Source organism: Caretta caretta, chromosome 19, assembly GCF_965140235.1.
Source record: "Caretta caretta isolate rCarCar2 chromosome 19, rCarCar1.hap1, whole genome shotgun sequence".
NCBI classification, from domain to species: Eukaryota; Metazoa; Chordata; order Testudines; family Cheloniidae; genus Caretta; species Caretta caretta.
Window position 1 is genome coordinate 3391304 of NC_134224.1, and position 15271 is coordinate 3406574.

Below are 15271 nucleotides of genomic sequence, written 5' to 3' on the forward strand. Positions count from 1 at the left end.
CTGTGGTGCCTTTCACCCATGCATCTGGAGCACCTTGCACACAGGAAAACCGCCCACACAGTAGGCAAATATCCCCATTTTGCGGATGGGGAAACTGAGGCACCAAGGGGTAGCAACTTGTCCAGGATCACACAAGATGGTGACAGAACAGAGGCTGGAATCCTGGCTCCCAGCCACGTGCCCTGATCACAAGTACACTTGAAACATGAACCGCTGCTCAGACGTACAGAGCGAGAACCCAGGGTAGCACTCAGTTAACTCGGGGGCGAGAGGACCGGTTGTGCCCAATGCCTATTTTAAAAAGAGCCTGAAAGCAGCCAGTAATTTTCCCAAGCTGCATACTGATCTTTTCCACGCTGCACAGAAGAACTCATCATTATACACAAGTAGCCAGCACTAGTAACAAAAAGCCCTCCTGGCACTACTTCTGGAAGATGGAACACTCTTCGGTGTTTGGAAGGTCAAGTGCAACCCTGCATTTCTGCCAAGAACCTTCTCTTTCCACAAGCCGCGGCACTGGCGACGAGCTGAGTGTTTGAGGCAGATGGGCATGTGGGATTACGGACATCTGACATTTAGATAAACTACAAAACTGGAAGGGCTGATACTTCACCACCCACCCCATCCTAATTCCCAGTGGGAAATTCTCCTGTTGGAATCTTTCCCTGAACCTCTCCGGTGATCCCATTCCATCAGATGGCACTCGCCGACACAGAAATGTAGAGAAGGCCAAACGCTGGCCTGCCTCTAGGGCATGTCTGCTCAGCTGCACGGAAGTGATGGTAAAGTTAAACATGATCCATGCTGGGCTATGACAAATGGAATGCTTTGTTATAAGGACAGCCCTATAAATAGACTCTGGTCCTGTCAACTCCCAAGCCAGGCACCGCGGCACAGAGGCAAAAGCCTTGATGGTTGTCAGAATGAGATGGAGGGAGACACTGTTTAGCATACCCTCCAGAAGTGGGCCCCATAAATAAATCCATCTTTGGCATCAGTATAAAGCTAGCAAGGGGCCTGCCTCTGGCAATGACAGAGGCCTGCTAGCGGAGCAGCATGCAAGCTTCAGGCTTTGCATCTGAAAGTTGTGTGGTCTCATGAGTAATTAAGTGGATGGATTAAATAAAAACAATCCCACGAGCTTTCAAGCCGGCCATCTGCACCCTGTTTCGCAGCAGGAGGACGTCACTGCAAGGGTTGAGGGACCACTGTGACTTCTGCACAAAACAAAGACCCTCTCCCACAGCCTGAAAGCAAACGGAACTTTTATCAGTCGGCCTCAGCACTGAATGCCAGTGCCCCAGAGAGGCGTCTTTATACACTCTCCAGACAAAGAGCAACAGATTTCAGCACCCTGCCACAGCAGAGATACTGCCCCAAGCTACATATGGAGATGGAAGGCATGGCAGGAACAGGTCTTTCAGAGACGGCCTGAAAACAGAAAGCCAGCTACCATTCCCTCCCCGCTCCCACCAGCCCAAACCGTAGTTTGCTTTGCCATGCATGTGGATTATCAAAGGCATTTGGCTTGTGGGGGTCCAGCAAAGGGCTAAGTGTATTGCTAGCAAGGAGCACCATGACGACAGACCTCTTCACAGAGCACGCACAGGCCACGGATACGCAAGGTCCCCCCATTACGTCCCATCGTCCCCACCCCCGCGTCAGCGTGCCTGAGTCAGGCTAGAAGAACCCACTGTAGGAGGGAAGATGGTCCATTCTCCTGCTTAGCTTCGCCACTTACATGGCCACCGAGAGGGATCTATCAGCAGCAACTGTGGTGGGGAATGTGTTTGACTTAGACACTTGCCACACGGGAAGCAGATAGGGACAGGAGCTTGGAGGCCCCTGAATAGATTTATACTTAAACGTTAGTAAAGCCTCTCCTTTCCCCAGCTCTCACATGAAGCCTAGATGCACAAGTGGCTGGATCCAAGTCAGTAAGCTCTGCAGGCCAGAGGCTGTCTCTCCACGTGTGTTTGTAAAGCACCTAGCACAATGGGGATCTTTGGGCACTGCTGTAACAAACACTATTAGCAGAAAGAAAAGGAGGACTAGTGGCACCTTAGAGACTAACCAATTTATTTATGCAACAATGCATCCGATGAAGTGAGCTGTAGCTCACGAAAGCTTATGCTCAAATAAATTGGTTAGTCTCTAAGGTGCCACTAGTCCTCCTTTTCTTTTTGCGAATACAGACTAACACGGCTGCTACTCTGAAACCTGTCACTATTAGCAAAAGTAATAGACTCAGACAACACTATCCTCTCGCCTGACCTCCTGCATGTTGCAGGCCACAGAATCTCACCCACCCACTCCTGTAATAGACCCGGAACCTCTGGCTGAGTTACTGAAGTCCTCCAATCATGATTTAATAATACCGATAACAACTAGAGATAAATACCAGTAATTACTGACAACTGTTCTTCAAGTTTTGAATGGTCAAGAGACATGGATGTTAGAGGATTAAGGGCAAATCCCCCTCCTTGTCTGGGTAAGGGGTTTGCCTCTGGGGAAAGAACTGCAGCAGCGGGAATGCAGAATAGTTACCAGCCACATTCATTGCTTTGATCCACTCCCACCCCTCACCCAGTAGCCCCAGGTGGAAGATAGAGGATGTTTTATAGCAAAAGAAAAGGAGATTGTCTCTCTCCATGTCACATGTCAGGGTTTCAGAGCGCAGGGCATTGGCAACATTTTACAGGTGAAAAGAGAAAAACTAAAGATATTTTAGTCCAGGCACGTTCCTCTCTTTAGGTTTTCAAATCACCATGTTGAATATTTACTTGGGATCAAACATTTAACCCCTTGCCTGCTCCTGTGAACCGAGTTTGGGGGTGGATTCCCAGCCAGGTCACAGAGAGTTCAGTGTCAGAGTCACAGTGGAGAAAGCCTCATTGGCAATCCCCAGGGTAGCTCCCCACAGCACAACCAGCTATTGTCCCCTCCGAGCAGAGAGGAATCTGACGAGCCCCAATCTCCCAGAACCCTGTCCCCAGCCTGATTTACAAGCAAGAAGCACACACAATGGGGAAGGAACCCCGCTCTGGCAGACAGACACAAGAGGCTGGCCTGTGCTCCGGGGAACAGAAATGAGGGTCATTCTGGGAACTATTATTTAATAGCACCTAACAGCATGCTGGGCACTTGGCAGGACTCAAAGAGAGACTCCAACAAACTCACAGTCTCAAAAGCAACCCCATTTTCCATTTATTTGCTCAGCATGACCATGTCTAATAATAAAGGCTAAAGCAACTATTCCACAGCCCTTCGCACACCCATGGTATACTGTGTCCATCATCTTGAGTATACAGACTTCCTGCATCAGACACAGAACTTAATCCATCTTGCCTAAGGCTTTACAGAGTCCACTGGGAAACTGGGATTAGAACCCAGGCAATCCCAATTTTAGTTCTTGTATTCAGAACTATGGCTCTCCGCAGCAGGCCTGTAGCGAAGCTGTTCCTTACACAGGTGGGAAGGACAAGCAAATTAGGGTCTCAAGTGACAATGCGCAGAAGATAAACACTCCTTAGCAGCTAATAGGAGGGGTGTGGCGGGGCTGTGTTAGGAGAAGGTATTAACCAGATGAGCCGCACTCCCCAGTGAAAAAACCAAGACATGCAAGTTTACTGTATAATGGATGAAACTACTGGCATAGATTTCCTGGCCATGATAAAACATGACTAGCTAGCTCAACCTTCCGCAGCTCAGGGGCTACTTACTGTTCAGCTGACACTCTCTGATTTTGCTAGTTTTTTTACCTTGAGGTTTGTATCTTCTCCACTAGACGCTAGGTAAGAACGCAGCCACAAGCAGTAACTCTGCGTGGCGGAAAAAATCACATTTAGGCATATTTTTGCAACAATTACCATTCTGATTTATTTGGATGCTGCCAACCTGGTACCTAGTGGAGAAGTTTAAAGGTGGTTTGAAGGTAAAGCACTTTGCCCTACATCTTCCCATGGGTTTCCAGTCACTGCTAGAAAGGAGCTATTTGGGAAAAGCAGGAAATCTCTTATGTAGAGAAATCATTAAAAAGGCAACAGTGGGTATAAAAAGAACCTCCTTCCTACCCCAAAGCCTCTACCAGCCAAAAAAGGAATTTAATAAAAATCTAAAAATAATGCCACCCCTCCCAGACTAAATCCCAGCTCCAAGCAGCATTTTAACCCCATAGAAGGAGAAGCACTAGGGACCCCATGAAGTTCACAATGGACTTTGCTATTGCTGTTGACTTTACACGGACAGTGCCCAGATACTCTAATGATGGGGAGGCAGTATGAAACCCTAGAAGAAAAGTGTGGTTTCTAAGCTGATGGCATCCCTGGACTCTGGTGCAGTTATAAAATATTACATGAAATAATGTCAACAACAGATATCACCCACCCCCCGCAAGAGGCTGCAGCCACAGATCCTGCCCACTCCTCTCACTGCCTTCCCACTTGGCTAACCTTCACCCAGCAGCCTCAACCCCCTGCTTCCCTATCTGTTTCCTGCAGTCTGGTCACGTCTGTAGCCAGCTGGGCCAGGTGTAAGGGACTGTGTTGCACTGGCTGGTCAGAGCTCTCAACTTGCATGATCCACTGGTGTCTATGTCAACTGGTCACAGAGAGCTGGAGCCGCCGTTCCAATTCCAGATCTGTAGGACATGGTGCTCTTAGCTCCAGTCTCTGCCCCCTACCCCTTCGCTCATATTCACTGACAGCCAGTCTCAGGTTCTACTTAAATCCAAATTTCAATTCCAGGCTGAAAATAGCAGCAGCAGAATAAGTAGGCAGAGCAATCTGAATTTCAAATTCACTTCTCAAATGTGCAATGGAATCTAATTTTTCAATTGCACACATCTTTACAAATGGTTTGATTTAAAAAAAAAACAACATGCCAACGCGCTCCATAACTCTAACAAGGGCCCTTTCCTTTCCAGGTACTCACATGCTAAATTATCATTTTAATCTTAAGGGATCAACAACACCTTTGCAAATACTGTACTAAATACACTTTGCATTTTCATCCAAGCAACTTAAACTTTACAAATCACGTCGCATGAGGAAAGTATTTCCGTTTTACAGGCAGAAACCTGTGGCTCAGAGAAGTCTGGTGAATGAGCAGTAGAACAAGAAATAGAACCCAGGAATCCTACTCCCATACAGTAGGGCAAGTGCTGTAATCGGTTAAGGTCCCTGCAATTGCTGACTTTTGCAAACAAAAGTTACAACATCTTCTGTATTTTCCACAGTATGCATCCGATGAAGTGAGCTGTAGCTCACGAAAGCTTATGCTCAAATAAATTTGTTAGCCTCTAAGGTGCCACAAGTACTCCTTTTCTTTTTGTGAATACAGACTAACACGGCTGTTACTCTGAAACCTGTGGACAATGAAGCCCGACAGTTCCATCGAATCTGATTTTAAACTCACACTTCCCTGCTCTCTTACTTTCACCATGCTCTGTTAACAACTCTTGCAAAACTTCCGGGAGGGGAGAGGGGGATTCTCCTGCAGTTCCCTTCCAGAAAATTATTAAACTGTGCTAAAGCATTTCTTTAAAAAGTACATGCCATAGTTTGCAATTCCTAATATGCATCTCTGGCAATCCATTTGATACCAATGATAATCTCGGCAGGGAAAGGACATAACTTCCTCTGACTAACACTTTACCTTCCTTTTGCACTTGTCATCTGAGGATCTCAGGGCCTTTTACAACCATGAATCAAGCCCCACCAACCTCTTCCCATGAGGCAGGCATTACCTTAATTTTACATACAGGAAAACTGAGGCACAGAACCGGAAGTGACTTGCAAAATGCCACTCTGCAAGTCAGTGGCAGAGCTGCAAAAAAGACTCAGGAATCTTGACCCCCCCACTTGGTAAGGCAACTCCCATCTTTTCACATGCTGTGTATATATATCTCCCTACTGTATTTTCCACTCCATGCATCTGATGAAGTGGGTTTTAGCCCACGAAAGCCTATGCCCAAATACATTTGTTAGTCTCTAAGGTGCCACAAGGATTCCTCGTTGTTTTTGCTGATACAGACTAACACGGCTACCACTCTGAAACTTGTCTCCAAGTGTAACAGAGCAGTGGTCCGCGGACTCCTGGAGATCTATGTCTAGGGGTTCCACGCAATGCTGTTGTTACCACAGAACAGTTGTTTTCAACGTGTGGTTCATTGACCCCTGAGGGTCCACCGACTATGTCTAAGATTTCCAAAGGGGTCCCACCTCCATTCAAAATTTTTAGGGATCCACAAATGACAGAAGGGTGAGAACCACTGTTATAGAGTGACCCCAAAGTCAATCCATGTCATGGTTCTGAGAGAGAAACTCCCTGGATGAAAGCAACTTTTGAAAGTGCAGGCCCAGAGATACAGATGGGCAACATATGCATTGCTTGGAATCCCGACAACAAACCAATTTCTAAGGTGACGAGAGCTATTGAGAAGTCTGTCCTACAGGGGAGGAAAGAGCAAAAGCAGGGCTTCACATCCACAAGGGAGCCAAAGCAAATGGCCAGGCAACACACGCTGCATCAGATCCCACACGGCGCTGCTGGTGCAGCTCTGGTTCAGACATTTGCAGAACAAAATGAAATGAACACACTGCAGCTGTGAACATGGGACAAAAGAACCAAAATGTTATCTATTCCCAGGCACCACACTTTCCAGCATCTTCCTTCCCTCCCATTTCCCCACTGGCCACCTGTGATCCACTCTGCCAGTTACCCAATCCGCAGCTGCCACTGAAGTTAATGATAGCTGTTGCTTTTGTGTTAAAAGCAAACCTTGCACCTCTGTAGAAGAGGAGCCTTTCCAGAGCCTTCTCAATACAAAGAAAAAGCAATGCAAGAGCTAAAAATGGCTCTCAAAGCTCCCATGGTGTCAGGGCACTGCAACCCTAATGCCATACAGACTGGCTGATAAATAAGACTCTGCATTTACAAAGCCTTTCATCCAAGGACCTCAAAATGCTTTATGAACATTAAGCCTCATAATTAATTAAGCCTGTGAATTAATACCACAGATTAAGCAGTTAGTTCTGACAACAGGATTTGGCTCAAGAATTATAGCTTGAACCACTAAGCAACAGTGACTGCAACAAAATTAAGTTCGACATCATTGCTAGAGAGATGGTACCCAAAAATTAGCACTGTGACCAGTTGGAAAGGAGGGATTTCATAAGAGGAGAAAGCTAGGCTACGAGAATCTTCTGGCGGATGTGAGGAAGTTCAAATCCTTGGACCTGGTCTACACGACCAACTGATGTCGGTATAACTACATCACTCAGGGGTGTGGAAAGTCCATGCCCAAGTGACTGGGAGTCTGAAAACTTAAATTCTGCTCCCAGTGCTGGCACTGAGCTGCGGTGTGACTGTTGGCAAGTCATCTCCCACCCCAAGCTGTGCCACTTTGGCAAAATGGGGATAATTATTTTCCTTTCCAAAGTACTTTGAGATCTACAGGTGAAAAGCTGCTGTCATTTATTGTATTTGTTCAGTGCCTAGCATCATAACTAGTGAACTGTTATTCTACCCCATGGCAGGCAGAGTGTCAGCTGGAAATTCAGGGGTTTAAAGTGGAATACGAAGAGCAAATTGCCAGACAGCTACTTTTACACCTGCTAGCTAGACAGGGCCCACGAGCAGGGTCTGGGGGCACCACCCGGGGAGGAATCCCAGTATTACCCAGGCTTGGGAGCAACCTCCAGCATAAACAAACCCAGGTCTAGATGAAGAGAACTCCATTAAACCAGTAGCTAAGGCATCTCTGGGGCCAGCAACAGTATTTGGGCACGAATATTTGTGCACTTGGTGGGCCATACCTTGGGACAGGCTGAGCACCTGCAGCCTGCACTAGCTTCATTTTCACGTGCGCATGTGTGTCATCTGCTCACAGGATTTACACTTGCTACAAACCATCACCGTGCAAGTATGCAGGACTCTTGAACAAGATGCAAAACACTTCTCTTCCCCCCCCCTTCACCCCCGGAAGAGGCACAGCAAATACAAATGGTTAAGACGAGCCATGAAGGGGGCATATGCATGGGAAGGAGGCAGCAACGGAATGTGTAAGTTTTGCCCTGGAAGAGGGAAGCTTGTTAGGAGTGACCCGTCTGCCTGGAGACAGGGGGTTCTCTCCGCATACCTCAACTCTCCATGGTAAAACTGCATAAACTCCCATTTTGTCATGTAAATGAGAGCGCTGAGGCACAGTAGTTTTGCTGGAGTACAATGCATTCAGTGAGCAGTATGAAATCTGCCTGCCATTATAAATTCAGCAGACTGGGAGGAATTGCAGACTTTAACACACAAAAGCAGGGCCCCAGAGCCATTAAGATAGAGGTGCGATGGGAGAGCTCTGATCACTTCGCACCAGAACCCCCCCCCCATGCTATGTACTTTCACACATGAAAAAACAGCCCCTCGTGAACTAACCAGCTCTTTTAGGAAGGGTTGTGTGTGTATGGGGTGCAACAGGAGTCAAGGTAAAAATCCACTTGGGGTTATTAGTGCTGAAAGACGCTTTGTTTATATATTTAGCGGAACAGCTGGCAAACACAACCAATTGACCAACAGCTGCCTGATGGGTGAGAACCCGTAATGTTTAGGAGGGCATGAAATTAACATGTCAATTTAAATCCTCTCCAAATGCTCTATTCAAAAAAAAAAAAAAAAAAAAGACGGGCCACTGGAATTGGACAGACACACAAAAAGAAGTTTCTTTACACAGCAGAGTTTGTATAATAATCTCCCCTCACACACCTCACGCACACACCCTGTTCTTAAAAAATAAAGTTAGGAATCTGAGAAAATTATAAATGGGTTTTGAGGAAAAACCGGTTGCTTTACAAAAGCCTTGAGGGGACACATTTGGCTGTCACCAAGTGGCGTGTTAATAAACAGAGAAAGGCCATTAATCACCACTACCCCACGCTCACTTTAAACACCCTGAAAGATCTTCCACCCTGAATCAGTTCAATGAAACCTCTCATAAAAAGCCAGAGAGCAAGTGGCAACACCAGATGAAGGACGATATATTCAGGCGGGGGGAGTTAACAGCCTGCACAGAATGAGATGGTCGTCTATTAACTTTGAGGGGACAAGGGCTGTATTTCTCTTTTGCACAGAGCCAAGCAAAATTACAAGAAAATATGGACGTCTATTCCCAGGACATTGCTACTAATTCAATACAATTCTTCCTCCTGCATTACCCAAACTAAGATCTCGGAACCTGCTGGACAATGCGTCCCATTAACACATTTGCTGGGTGAGGAGGATTTGCTCAGACCTCCTTGTCAGTTTAGCAGCTCACACACAAAAAAAGTCACAGCAGAAACACAGCTTCATCCACAGTCCCCTCACGTTCATTCTCAAGCCTATGATCAAAATTTAACTCTGGGAGAGAATCATCAGCACCTGTTTTCTTGAGTGTCTTGTTTTCCCTAATGCAGCAAATAGACTTAAAATAGCAAAATTTAATATCAGCTACTACTAAATAGCTAATTACAACTATGCAGTTTCATTTGCTGTAAAAGGCTGCACATCAGATGCAAAGAGGTTTCTGTGCTTTTAGGTTCACTTGAAGAGATTTTAATTTAAAAAGGTGGAAGATAAATTTCCCTATTGTTTCAGGATTAAGGATTTTCTCTTTCCAAACTAAATAAAAGCCTGTTGCCACCACTCCTGTCTGGTCTACCCTGGTGAGTGCACATTCATAGATGCCAAGGCCAGAAGGAACCATTGTGATCATCTAGTCGGACCTCCTGTATAAAACAGGCCAAGGAACTCCCACGCAATACTTAGAGAAGATCTTTTAAAAAAAATCCAACCTTGATCTGAAAATTATCGATGATGGAGAATCCACCACAACCCTTGGTAAACTGTTCCAATAATTACTCATTATTAAAAATGTGTGCCTTATTTCCAGTTTAAAACTAATTAATAGTGGGTTATACACTTCCCACCTCCAAGCTAACATTTTTAAATGCACAGAGGAAGACTTATTTGATACAGGGGACAGAAGAAAAATATATGCAGAGGTAGATTTATTAAAAACACTTTCCTTTACCTAATCTCTGCAGATTTGCACTCACTAACATTAATTCTCTATCACACAAGTTACTTTAACAGCAATTAGGTTAATACTGGCTGTAGTGGCTTTTTGGTTCAACACTAAACTGAGTATAATTAGAATATGACCACATGGCAGGCAGAGAGCTCAGACTGAAAACACTGATTCAAAGCATTAAATCTGTCAGCCTGCTCCAGGGCCAGCCTTCTGGGGGAAAAACTGAATTGTCCAGCCACCCAAGTATTGCTTCTGGCCCGGGTCTTGGTAGCTGTGTCCAAGAAACGTGAAGAAATAGACACTAATCTGTTTTACTATGGTATTTACTTCTGAAAGCAATTTAGCTCTTTGTAGACACTGCACAGAGAGCCTTAAACTGTAAAGCACATTGTTACGCAGTGTCAGGATCTCAGCTTTTAACTGGGAAATCAGAAGTGTCTAAATTGGAACTGCCAAATTAAAAACATCACCCACCCTTTGTCTGCACAGACCTGCATCTTGTCTGCACTAGCGTGGTTGCAAACTTCTGCGAGACACCCTAGACTCTTGCCAAGCTCTGTTCACAACTGGGAAACTCCTTGAGAGTCACTGGGTTTTGCAAATTAGCAATTTAGTGAGTGAAACGGAAAGCAAATGTACCATAAGATGTACTAGGCTCATTTAATTTGAGTTTAGGTTTAAAATTTCGAAGACTACTAGAAAACATAATGCAGTGTATTTTGCACAAATCCCTCTTAGTAATATGAGACCTCAATACAGCACCTGTTAATAAAAACCAAGCTGGGGAGATACCACCAATTTTTTGGGGTGGATTTTAAGGAGGTTGTAATGAAACTAAATCTGCTGAATGATTTTATGACACCTGCCGAGTTAACTTAAAAAGAGATAATGGTTTTGTGACATGACAGATGAGTACAAGAAGCTGCAACTCCAGCCCTGTTCCCTTGTGCTCCCCATCTGTTTGTTACATCCATCTGTCATCTCTGGTCTAAAGTTGAAAACCCTTTTGGACAGAGGTCATCTGTGTGTTATGTTTGTACAGCTCCCAGCACTTGGCTGTTAAGTGCCATCACACTGCCAATAAAATAATAATGATTATAGGCTCCAAGCAAAGTAACAATTCCATTATTTGCAATCGTGCAGAGGATTAATGTCTGGAATGAGTCTAGGAAAACGTCTCACTCTTCGCCTCCATTACTTTGCTTCCAGCCCTCAAAGCACAGCACCCGCCTTACAAGTCTGGGAAGGGTCACTGAGATAAAATAGTCCCTCAAATACCTGGTCCATCTCCAGCCTCCTGTACAGCAGTGGAAGCAGACCCTGGTCTCTTGGCCCCAGAGTTTGTGCACAGCAGTCAAGTTTTTAAGATGTTTTAAAAGCACACTCTCCAGATAGCCACACACTTAACCCAATCCCAGACTATGATGCCTCACGCCACATAGCCAGAAGCCACATTTGCTGCTAGCAACTAGGAAAAAGCTTTGCTGTGCTCCTTGAAATATGGAGAACCATGAAGCACGGGAGTTTTCGGGAGCAGGGAAGGTGGGAAAGTTAGAGCCGTGACATTTATAAAACAGAAGCCCCACCACAGTGACAGGCTTTGCGGATTTCCAAGGCTGGCTCTTTTAACATCTGCTGAGGTGGAAACTGAATTCATTAAAGTCACTTTCACTTGTGAATTAGTCTAGGATCTGATTCCTGTCCTCCACAGATAGTAGCGTACCGCAGAACACAGGCTGATTACACTGTAACAAATAGAAAATATAGGAATTGCGAGACTGAATCAGACCCGGAGTCCATCTGGTCCAGTATCCTGTCTGACTGTGACCCAGTACCAGCTGCTTCAGCGAGAAGTACAGGAAACCCTGCAGTAGGCAGTACGGGACTATATATGGAAATATGTATTTGCTCACTGTATGGAAAAGGCCAGCAGTGTTTTGGAACGCTGGCTGCTTGCAAGATTCTCACAATATCTTCAGTGTGGGTTGCTAATCCAGTCTTTTCAGTCATGGATCAGGAGTGTCAGATCTCTGCCTTCTCAGTGTCTAGAAGAGGCAAGAGATGCCCTTGCTACTATCGCTTGTTCCAGCCGCATTTTACACATATAGTCCTCTAGAACTTCTACACAGAAGCCACTAAGCTGCAGATACATGGAACTGCAAACATTCGGACACTTGATTACTGTGTTCAAAAACACAGGACAAGGCAAAGAGACACTATTTCCTCCTTTTTAAGGATTCTACTGTAGTAGCATACAAAGTTACTCCCTATCAACGGAGCAGGCCCAAAGACTGGGATCTAAATGCCAGTTTCCTCCATGCTAAAATGATTTAAGTGTATGCACACAGCAGTGATTTACCAAAAAAATCACTCTACAAACCATACAAGAGCATCCTTGCAGGATAATTTCAGTATGCTTATTTTCCTGATTTCTTTTAACATCTGCCATTTTAATCATTAGTCTCACATTTGCTTTCGTAGGTGTTGTAGCTACACAACAGAAAGCATTTAGAGATAAATCACATGTTATGTCTTGAGGCAAGGTGCTTCTCCCGCCTTTGTTGCATGAAATAATCCTGTCTAAGAAACAGAGTAAATACCCAGACATGAATTCGTGTTTCCTGAAGATAAAAAAATCCTTTAGAATGAAACAGCTGCAGGTTTTTGTGGAGGTTAACACACAAAGACAACGGTTAATCTTAACGGTATTTAGGAAGTTTGTAAGGGATATAGAAGGTGCCAACTACAGGAGAGTGGGTTTAGTAGTTAAAACCACCATGCATGTATGTTTAGTTTCCTTTTTCCCCAAAACTTCCTTTCTTAACTGCATGTAATTTAAAAGCAGAAAGGGCTGAGTTCTTCTCTGCTGTCTTTCCACTCATTCTTATGTTCCACATATCTATATTAAGTTTTTCCATACACTGTACTATCGAATCAAAGATCAGGATTATGGTACTATTTGATGCAAGGTTTATCTGGCTGCTTAGACTATAGCCAAAGAGGGAGAGTGGGGTGAAAGGGAGCTGAACTGAGAAGGGAGTGTACAGAATTTTTTTCTATTGATACATGTTACATTGAAATTGTTTATTTTGTGCATGCACCTAGAAGTTCGATGTACTTTATTGCAAATATACAAATAATTTTCAGTACAGATATTTTCCCCCATCTCCTTTGCTGTGGTGTTTGCTCAAACGCTCATGATGAGCCTAACTGGATTAATGGAAAGCAAAACAGTTCTTCTCCGTGTCATTACACAAGATTTTCAGGGACAGACAAGGTGGCCTTTGCGTACAGAACCCAGTTATGGATTTCAGAGCCATTCTATGAGCGAAGAGTAGCAGATCTTACAAGCAGAAACAATGGGAGGCAGTCAAGAGAGCCTCTTGGAGGATCTGTTAGATTTATGGGTTAGACACAGCCACACTCACACTAGACACTGAGGACGTGTGTCCCACACTGGGCCTTTTCCGTCACTGGCGTCTCAGCTGCTGGGGGTGGCACGGTCAGGGATGCTCAGCCATAGCTGCTCTACGAGCAGTGTCCAGAGCCTAGATCAGTGGCGCATGCCCCACGGTGCACTGTTCTAGCTCACAGCTTCTGGACTGGGTGAAAACTGTAGCAAGTTCATGCACATTGGGTGTGATCCTGGCTAGGTGCTGAGTGGACTTAATCCCTATTGGCTTCTCGAGTGGGTGAGGTCGCCAAGAACTACATTGACTCTCAGACACCCTTTTTGCTCCAATAGCAGCCACACCACCTGCAAATTAAGTTTTTCACAAGTGTGTGGTGGAAAGGAAAAATAAAGGCCACCACTCTAGAGTAGCAGCCTGCTGTAATTTATGCAGAGTTCCCGCAGCTTCCTGCAATAACTGATGAGTAACTGACCAGAACGAATAAGGTGCTGCATTTCCATGATCCAGCCATTCACAGCAGGGTTTTTAAATGTGGAGTCTAGTCCACCAAACACACTTCCCCCACTCAGAGGGCTTGAACCCGATACAGTAGAGTGCAAGGCATGCAAAGATGAATATAATGCAATTCTAATCTGATTCATACTTTTCCATCTTAGGATCTCAAAGCTACTTTAGCTTCACTGTGCAAGGGAAGAGGGCATCATTATCCTTATCGATAAGAAATCAGAGGCACAGAGAAATTAAGTGTTCACCCAAGGTCACATAGCACAACATCGGTAGGAACAGGAACCCAGGAGTCCTGGTTCCCAGCTTCCTACTTTAACCACGAGGTCACACTAGTCAGAATGCTAATAAGCCAGTGTTAAGTATTAGCTTCTAGTTATCAATGTACAGATGAGCTATTTCCCCATGACACTGAAAACACCCACGTTATAACTGAGGCTTTGATGCGTTCAAGTTAAATTAATTTACTTCAGAATTAAGCCAATCCCGTTTTAACTGGCGCCAAACTCATCAATTTAGTTTTAAGAGCCTAACAGAAGCCGATGATCTAGCATCGCGACTGATTTCTTCTCTCCACCCACCACCCTTTATTTTAGACAGTAATATTCTGTAGGAAATTAAAGTCACGCATTTGAGATCAAATAAAAACATCCATGGAACCCACATGAAGAAGAATTAAATGATCTACTGCTACGAAAGCGGCAGTCTAATGACATTTGGAGGGGTTTTGCAGGGGAGGGGCAAACCAAGAAAAGGACAGTCTCAGAAGCCTTGTTAGCCGCTCACATTGCTTCTCCCCAGCACACCCAGTTAAACACCGTTGAGGGCACTAGAATGAATCTCTTTAGCAACAGTCGCTGCCTCCCCTCTCCAGCTGTCAGGCGTGCAAAGGAAGCCCAGACTTCACGCATGCCCCAAGCACAGAGACAGAAACCACTTCATTCTGTCACAAGAAAACGGCCGCCACTGGCCCTTGTGTCCAAACAAGAGCGCGCCAGCACTCCTGCTCCAAGGCCGAGCACCGTCTGTTGCCTTTTGCCCTAAGACTCTCCTGCAGGCATTAGGTGGGGGAGGAGGAGGATGGGTAGAAATGGGGGGTTCTTCCTCCCCTCCCTATCCTGGAAAGATAAGCCATTTGCTGGGGTTTGAGATATAAAAGGAGTCTTTGGCAGTCCAGGACCTTAGCAGCAGGATTCATCTATACACACCATGCTCTGCAGGGACATGCACCTGCTGCTCAACTCAACAGCCCCTTATCCTGCCCCTTGCAGCTGCCTCAGTCCCCCAGGCT

General features: G+C 45.2%; 1 protein-coding gene across 2 annotated transcripts in view; it reads right to left on the minus strand.

The window, feature by feature from the left end:
* LOC125624616 (protein argonaute-1) overlaps positions 1-15271 on the minus strand; it is a 46720-nt gene that overhangs the window by 29624 nt on the left and 1825 nt on the right. The gene's annotated exons all lie outside the window — the stretch shown is intronic.